Raw genomic sequence first — 9,367 nt, 5'->3', positions numbered from 1 at the left:
AAAGGGGATAAAGTGTAATGCATATGTCAGTTAGTGAATAGAAGAGACAACGAATCAGTAATAAAAAATAGTTATTTTTCTATATGAGAAGTTAATTGCCATAATAGGACCACTACAAGATACTCTGGAATATTTAGAAGAAGCCCATAAAAGGTATGGAGGTTTAAGAAAGCTTCTTGGAAGAAGTGTCATCTACTTGATACTTGGAGGATTCATAGTAGGTAGATACATAGTTGAAATGAAGGAAGACAGAGTGTTCCGGGCAGAGGGATCCACATGGATAAAGGCTCTGAGGGAGAAAAGAGTGGTAGGGTGGAGGAAGTGAAAGCATTCTATATGGTTGGAACCTTGATACACAAGAAGACTGCAATAGACTCTGACAAGAACACTTGTGTTTTGGTGAAAGCTGTTCATTGATCTAGGGCAAGTAGGACTAGCAGATTTGAGTGAGAAGACCATCGATCCAGGTTTCTTTTTAATATTTTAACTTTGAGGTTTCTATAGGATATCCATTTGGTCATATCCAATAAATAATATTGGAGGAGAAATACTTGTGCTAGAAATAAGTAAATCAATAAAATAAAAACAGGCATTTGCCAAATATCTACTATATGCCAGGTATTGTGTTAAATATATATGTGTATATATACACACACATTTGGAAAAAAGGTGCATATATATATATATATATATATATACATACACACTTTTATATAGTATATATGTACTATATATATTTATATATATAAACTTAGCACAAATAAGCACAACTAAGATTACACACACACACACATACACACATATATATACATACATTAAGATTATTTATTTAGTTTGAGAAAGAGAGAGAGTGTGTGTATGTGCACATGTGAGCAATGGAAGGGCAGAGAGAGAGGGAGATAGAGAATCCCAATCAGGCTCTATGCTGTTAGCACAGAGCCCAACATGGGATTCAGTCTCACAAACTGTGAGATCATGACCTGAGCCAAAATCAAGAGTCAGATGCTAAGTGGACTGAGCCACCCAGGCACCCCAAACCACCCAGGTATCCTTCTTGTGCTAAGTATATTAAATAAGTTATCTTATTTCATATTAATAACTTTATGAAGCAGATACTATTTAGAGATGAGAACAATGAGTTTTAGAGATATTGACTGTTTTGCCTAGGATATTGATTTGGAAATTATAGTCATAAAGTTTAAAGACTAATAAAAATAATCCCATGCCTTGACAATCACACATCATTTGGATAGTTCTGAACAAAAGTTACTATTAGTGAACTTGATCTTTCACCTTATCAATAGGCTTGTTTAAAGTAACATTAGCCATTTCCAACAACTAAACATAAGTTTTAAACAAAAACAAAAATACCACCACCTACTTTTAATATATTTAAAAGAATGTTTCATACGAATTCCAACTGTAATGTTTTCCATGTTCACTTAAAAAATTAGAAATATAGTGCATAACAATTGAATCCACTTATCAGAAGTATTACCATTAGCAATTATACATCTAGAATCATATGATTATTTAATAAAAGGTTTAATGCCTGTCTCCTCCTGTAGACCATAAAATCCTTAAAGACTGGAAGTCAGAGAATATAGACAAAAGTGCAGGAAATCAGTATATGGCACATAGCAAGGTCTTTGGGGAAAATATACTTGAGAAAATGAATTAATGAATATCCAGTAGGCCATAGACAGATTTCTAGAATCTGTTAGCAAAGTATTCCCAACAATGTTTTTCCTATAATTACGTATTGCAGTGGTAAATTTTTTCCCCGGAATGAAAAAACCCCCAAGCATCCAAACCACATCGTTTTACAAATCACTCCCCAGGTGTCTCTCAAAAATTAGGAATACCTTAAGGAGGCTAACATAAGGGGGGGGCAACTCCCTACCGGTAATAACATGAAACATCAGAACAGACTTAGCTTTAATCTTATCCAGTTTTAAGAATATATAAGAATACAGAAGTAAAATAATAATAATTTTTCCCCTTTATCACCATCCCGGCTTCCATGGCAATGTAACAGACTCTAAAGATGCAGACATTGAGTTTATGAGGCAAATAATGAAGTTGATAGATGGATCTGCCCTCGGAGGGTGGAATGAAGATTGGACCAGGGACGGCCACTATTGGAGCAGCCCTTTCCCTTCCATCCATCCTGCAAGGATCCCTAGTCAGCCAATGCACTGAGACTCCGACATAAATCAGGGACAACAACGGATGAGCATGAAGAAACGGCCTGGCAGCCACGGCACTGCAACCATAAATCAGGAACTAATTCAATCCTGCGAGATGCCTTGTTTGATTAATTTATGTCAGCATTTTCTGTGTTGTCAGGCTGTCCCTTGTGTCTTCCCTCACCCTCCTTCCCCACCTTCTCTGACATAAAGAAGTGCTGCTCCCTGCCACCAGGAAAGGAAGAAGGAAGTGGAACACCAGAGTAGATTCTAGAAGCCTGAACAGAATGAGTACCATTCCTCCAAACTTAGAGACATGAAGAACCTCACAGTGAACCCAGGTTCCAGGTCAGATAAAATTATTATTACTTTCTAATTTCTCAAAAGCACCATACTCTGTATCTAATAGTAAAAGAAGGTCACCAAAACCCCACCTCCAACTATGGAAGAGAGAATGATTTTCTTGGCAGAGTTGAAAAAATATATACTAACATTTAATTCTTATGGTACAATAGTTATGATCATTACCTTTTATAAAAATGGAGAACTAGAAACAAGATACCCAACAACAGTAAGAGTAGTCACCCTATGTCTCTATATTTGTATGCAAAACGATCCATTTGTATGGGAAATTGCTCATGGAATATTGTTTAGTGGGAAAAAAAAGAGAGACAATAGAATGTATAGTGTAATTTCTATTTTCTAGGAAAAATATATGTGTGTCTATATTTTCATCTCTGTGTCTATTATTTTTCTCTTAAAATCTGTGTTCTAGTTCCTTGTGATGACTATCTATTTCTTGTGCACTAGAAAACAAGTACTTTAAGAATAGTCTTAGTGAAGACTAGAAAAGAGAATTCCCAAATCCTGGATGTAGAATATAGATCTGTTTGTCATAAGCTTGCTAGTATTATACAAGATTTACTTGGTGTTAGAGGATCAGTCTGAGCACATGTAAAAAGGAGACTATGTTGTATTTGAAAGGACCAAGATCTATGTGGGCAGACAGAAGAAGACCACAGCTCAATTCAAATGGAAGACACAACGATCGGAAAGGATGTGGCTAAGAGGAAGGACTTGTATCTGCTAAGAGTCTGCTGGAGTCATGAGCAATAACAGCACCTTCTATTTTAGGCCTGATAGTGATAAAGTTCACTCAAAGTCTGATGAGTCATCTCCTCTGTTGCTTATTCATTCTTGTTATTAAAAATATTTATACCTTACTTATTTTGGTATAGGCTTACAAGTATAAGAGAACAAGAAAAAAAGAACAACTAGGTTTTCCATTATGGACTACAACCCATGATAGGTAACATCTATCAAGAACACGGTTTCTCTGTTTCACACATTTAATTAGGAAACTTGAAATTGAAAGGAAAGTACAGGAAAGGATGATGAGCCATAAAAAATACCCTAATTCACTGACTGTGTGTCTTTTTTTTTTTTTTTAAAGAGAACCTGGATTTAAAGTGTTCCTAGATGACACTTTAGGTAGGACCAACCCACACTGGGCAGGTATGCATAGTGTAAATGGATATACTCAGAATTTAAATTCTTTCCCTTCATAGATGAGGGCCATTCACCCACATGAAAAGCATGAGAATGTGTCGTGAATAAGATCTCTATATTGGAAGACTGGTTTTTAGCTTACAAAAAAAAAAAAAAAACCTGTTCAATTAAACTAAAAGAGTTAGCTACCAGCTAAAGATTATGAGACATCAGTATTTTTCAAACTTGGCTTTCCATCAGCAGTATCAATGAAGCTTAATAAAAAATAAGGATCTCCTGAACCCCTATCAAGCAGGATTTCTGGGGATGGAATCTCTGAGTCCATACTTTAAAGTGGGTTCCCACAGGATTCAGTGTACAGCCAGTTAGAGTTTGAAGTATTTGTTTCTATTCCAGAAGCAAAACATAAATTCTTGGGCAGAAGCTATAAACAGCCAGATTTTAGGTTGGTATAAGCAAATATTTTTAATATAGACTGTGCAAAACTGAAGCTGGGCAAAACTGGAATAGACTGCTTTATGAGGTAATGAGACTCCATCATGAAAAGGGAGTAGTGCAGTAGTCTTGAATTATTTTGTATTCATGGTACTATTTTAACATGAAATCTACTAGGCAAGTCAGCAATAATTGCCTCACAATCTCTCCCCATGGCCTAAAAATAAGTCTTCCTGTTCACAAAAGCCTTCACAATTGTCCCACAACCCTTTTGCCATCTTTGAGCAGCATTCTGCAGTGTGAACAGAACTGTCTGCCCCCACCTCACTCTCCACAGTCTAGACATCTCCCAGTTGAGGCTCCTGAGGCATGCAACCTGTGGTTAGTGCCAGCTTCAACTTCTGTGTTATTACTAGGAAACTGCAATCCTCTCAAGGGGAGGTCATATGAGGTCAAGTGTCTGGCATCACTATAACACTGTATGTGTTATTTTTATAAATCTAAAGTTTACTCCTTCATTAATATTTAGGAGCACACCTGTGAAGGGCTCAAGGAACACAGATGTATCTCTGTGCACCTGTTGAGAGCCCTTGATCCAGGCAGGGGTTGGATGCATGCCGAATGGGAATCTAGTAAGGGGTGGTAGTGAGACTGTGTGACTTCCAGGGTCTTTTTAAGATTCTATAACTTAAAAGAAGGAAGTGAAGATGGCTGTAAATTCTGCCAGAACCCTGAGGAAATCAGTATTCTTGAATCACTAATGCTAATTTATGATTTTTGACAGGTTTCTTGAACTTTATTAAGCTTAGCTAACCCACTGAAATGAGTGAACAAATAAACAAATCAAAATCATGCTACCCCCTGGACATGAAAGATTGTACCAGGGCCAACCTTTCCCAGAGAGAGAAACTCCAGAATCTACTTACTGAAGTAGTTTAAGAAAATGTGAATCCAACTCCACTTCTTTCCTTGACCCTTCCCTGCTCTTCCATGACTTGATTCTCATGGAGAACATGACTTTTCAGAACTGCAGATTGAAATCTCAATAGCAGTGGGTGATACACTAACATCCACAGATTTTTCCAGCTGCTGAAGCAAATGCGGGACCTCATTATGGAATCGGTGCCACACATTCACAGAAATGACTCCAAATTTTGATATCAAAGCATCGAATTAAACATTCAGAATCACTTACTGCAGACTTTCATTTACTCTGTGAGAAAGAAAGAGGAAGGGAGACTGACGCATGGGGCCATCTGGCCATGTTTAAGATGCCTCTGTTCTTTTAAGCCACACTGAATAAATGAGGGCTAGCAGGAGCCAGTTCCAAAGTTCAAGGCCAATTTAAGATACCTTTGTTGATACGTATATTTTAGGACTCATTTGGATCAAAGGATATTATTTTCCAAGGACAAATGACAATAAACAAGCAAATTGATTAGTACTTTAAAGTCAGGAGCTCTTACCATTACAAATCCTAATACTAATACACTGAGGCCATGAAATATCCCTTGGCCTCATTGGCCTCAGGCATAAAATGGGAATTACAGCTTGGATTGTGCAGACAACTATAAGAAACTGCCTTCTGGAAGCATAGTTTCTTTGCACCTTGTTTAGGCAGAGGTTGGAGAGTGTTAACACATGTATGATGTGTGTTACTCCTCAGATGTGAAGATGGATCCATGAGTCACCACCCTCAGGCTGTCTGCTCCAGGTGAACAGGTCACAGTGACCTTCCCAAACGACCTGCCCCAGCCTTTGGGACTTTCTGCAACCCAGAAGGCTATTCTTTTAATGTGAATATGCATTCAAACTTATTCACAAACATGTATGAATGTATATTCATGTGAATATATACTATGTAAATAACGTTAAGATATACTACTCATATATATTCAATATGAATATGAATATATGCATATACATATTTAGATGCTTGCTAGGTACAAAGTACATAGTCGAATCATGTTTTCTACCTCTCAGAGACTGTGCACTAGTTGAAGGAAAAGACATACTCACCTGAAAGCAAGGAAAAGTCTTGAAAGAAACAATATTTTGGAATGGAAAGAACCCGTATGCAGCATGTACAGTATGCAGATGTCAAAAAAATTACTTTTATTTAAAAATGACTTCTCCAGTGATTCTAAAGAGGAGTGAAATTTCTGACTTAAAGTCTCTTAAGTAGGCAAAAGGTGTTTTTCTAAATGGCTCTTCCATCTATTTCTGCCTCTTTTCCTCTGGACCACACCCATTTAATTTACTATCCTTTTGGTGATAAAGCATAAGGCACCTCTGTCCCTCATATAAACAGAAAACCTCGAGGAAATGTCTAATTTTTGTCTGTGTGGTATTGTTGGCTTGGTAATGTATTTAGGAAATACATAGGCACCTAAAGGATACAAATGTGAGGTATAGATAGATAGATAGATAGATAGATAGATAGATAGATAGACAGACAAGGGCATTTCTATGAAGGGAAATTACTTTACTATTATTACTCATAACAGACACTATAGGACTTGGTTGAAACTTCAGGAGGGGGTAGGTGCCAGTGAATTTATTCCCATGGGGTAGGACAAAGCCTCTTTTCCATGCGGATACCCAAGGATACTGCATGGTACTCTTGGGGAAGGGTGCTCTCTGCTGCTGTACAGAGGAAGGGAAATGGTGCGCAGAAGGAGTAGGTCTCTGAGTCCAAGGAGAGAGTCACCAAGTAAACATTGGTCTCTTTCTTTTCCATCCTTCATGCAGCAGACATGTATTAGGTGGCTATAAAATACTAGACACTATGAGATCAAAGAAGAATACAATTCAATTGTCAAAGATCTGAGTCCATAAAGATTTAGAAGCATGGCATGGTTGTGATATTGATACATGACAAAAGCAAAGGGTGTGGGAAGACAGGAGACACAATGTTTGCTAGGAAGAGCAGAGGAAAGGATATTCCAGGTAAGATGAATAAGGTATGAAGAGATGATTGTGGGAATGTCAATGGCTAGAAACAAGGTGGCGCCTGGTAGCAGAAGGCCTGGTAGCAGAGGGGTGGGGTGGCATTGAGAAGGTGATGGAGGACCTTGAACAATAAAACCTCTATTTGAAGCCAACAGAAACCCACAGAAGTAGCCAGAGAACCAACACATGAATCTGTGTCCCTGCTTAGAAAAGACAGTGAGAATAAGAGGCCAAAAGACTAGAATGGCAGTGATGAGTAACCTAGCCCCATGCCTATCAGAGAATTATACTAAGCATGGCCCTTCATACACAGGTCCCATACCTTCCCACAACCACCCTTAGCAAGAAGGGGTTGGATGAACCTTGCCCAGGTGAGTCCTCATAGAATTCATTCAGACTCATTAGTGAGTGTGTAAAATACTCTTTTGGCCACTGATGAGAGTGAGAAAGAGACAGTTCTTGTCATGTGGAGATGAGCATGTAACCTCCGAGGTTGATTACAAATGCATAGCAATCAATGAACTACTCTTGCTTCTTCCCAGAACCTCCCTCCCTTTCACTTCCCCACATCCCTTCTCAGTATCTATCCAATTAAAATCAGAACAAACAGGGGCCTCATGTAAATCATCTGCAAGTGGGACAAGGTCATTGCAGGGACATGAGAACATCACCTCTGCTGTCTCTGCAGGGTATGCTCCTTTCAAGTCAAGGGAAATGAGAGGGACCCTGAAAGGAGGGGCAAGGGTCCTTTGAGAAACATGGACCTCAGGCTAGAAGAGATGACCATGGGTCAGAAGGAGAGGGTGTTATCTCATGCACTTCCTGCCTTAGTTTCCCACTTACACCATAGGCATGACCTTGCTCATCATCATTACTTCAGGAAAGTGGTGAACACCTGATGATGTCCAGGCATTAGGCATAATCTCTGAAGATGCATATACTGTGTCCATGAGCTATGATTGTGGAGACAGGTAGTATTAGAGAAGCAAAAATGTTTGAGGGAACATAGGAGTTAAAAACCATTTTTTTCCAGAGGTTGTCACATCCATACACGTATATATGAAAGTTTATACCAGCTTTATTATATTGTCCCAAGCTGGAAACAACCCAGATTTCCTTCTATAGACAAGTGAATACTACTCAACAATAGAAAGGAATAATCAGTACACACAACAACCTGGATGAATTCAGCTATGCTTTGAGAAAATGTCAGTCTCAAAAGATTACATATTGTATGATTTCATTCTCAGATTGACAAAATTATAGAAATGGAGTAGTGATTGTCAGGGGTTACAGATGGAAGGTGGAAAACTAGTGTGGTTATGAACAGCAACTCGGGGAATCCTTATGGTATTGAAATTGTTAAGAATCTTGATGGTCATGGTGGATACAGACATGTACATGTATGATAAAAGTACATAAAACTAAGTGCGTGCACACACACACACATACACACACACACCTGGGTGCAAGTAACACTGGGAAAATCTGAATAAGATCAATGGATTGTATATTTGACCCTGGTTGTGATATTGTACTATGGTATTACAAGGTGTTACCTACCACTAGAAGAAACTAAGTTAAACAGTCTCCAAATTATTTCTTACAACAGCATGCAAATTTATAATTACCTCAAAAAAGTTTAATAAAAAATGATATGGGGGGAAAGCAAACTTTACCTGTCAATTACACCATTGTTCTGGAGAAGAAAGGTTCATTTCTTCCTTAAATTATAAGTAAAAGCTGCCATCAGACAAATCGCTAATCCATGTGCTCAGGTGTACGGTGAAGATTTACATCAATTAGGCATATTCTGCACTCTCATTACTAGCCACTTTCTCAAAGCCCAATCTTCAAAAAAGCAACAGACCAGTACTGATTCCTCAGCAAAGTAATTGGAGGGCGACCCTCAGGTTGAGTCTCTCCTTCATTGCTGGCACTTCACTCTCTTTTACAACATCCTCCTCCATGATATGACTTTTCTTCCAATCTAACTTCAATAGGCCTGGTATGAAGAAACAAGTTTTCCCAATGGAGAAGCTCCTAAATACATCCTCTTTGAAAAGTGCTGTATTGTGTTCTGTTTCTTCCCGTTAAGTGGAGACTTTGAGACTTTCAAGACAAAATGCAATGCCACCCCTAATGCTAAATAATTTCACTGATTTCAGCATCTCACAGAGGAAAATCCATGTAATGGAAATAAGGGAAGGCTTCCTCTGCAAGATGTCAATCTTCTTAGTGATGGCTCATCTCCTGTAGCTAAAGTCCATGCATGTTAAAGT

The 9,367-nt window shown here is 38.3% G+C and overlaps 1 long non-coding RNA gene across 1 annotated transcript; it reads left to right on the top strand.

Annotated features, from left to right (window-relative positions):
* The first annotated feature begins 2,464 nt into the window (after positions 1-2,464).
* Positions 2,465-3,356, top strand: LOC115272103. The gene is made up of 2 exons (XR_003900249.1): positions 2,465-2,537; positions 3,174-3,356. It is a non-coding gene; the product is annotated as an uncharacterized LOC115272103 (long non-coding RNA).
* The last annotated feature ends 6,011 nt before the right edge of the window (positions 3,357-9,367 follow it).

The sequence above is a fragment of the Suricata suricatta genome, chromosome 11 (genome assembly GCF_006229205.1).
Source record: "Suricata suricatta isolate VVHF042 chromosome 11, meerkat_22Aug2017_6uvM2_HiC, whole genome shotgun sequence".
NCBI classification, from domain to species: Eukaryota; Metazoa; Chordata; class Mammalia; order Carnivora; family Herpestidae; genus Suricata; species Suricata suricatta.
Note: the sequence above shows the minus strand (reverse complement) of the source record. Positions and strands in the feature narration are given on the sequence as shown.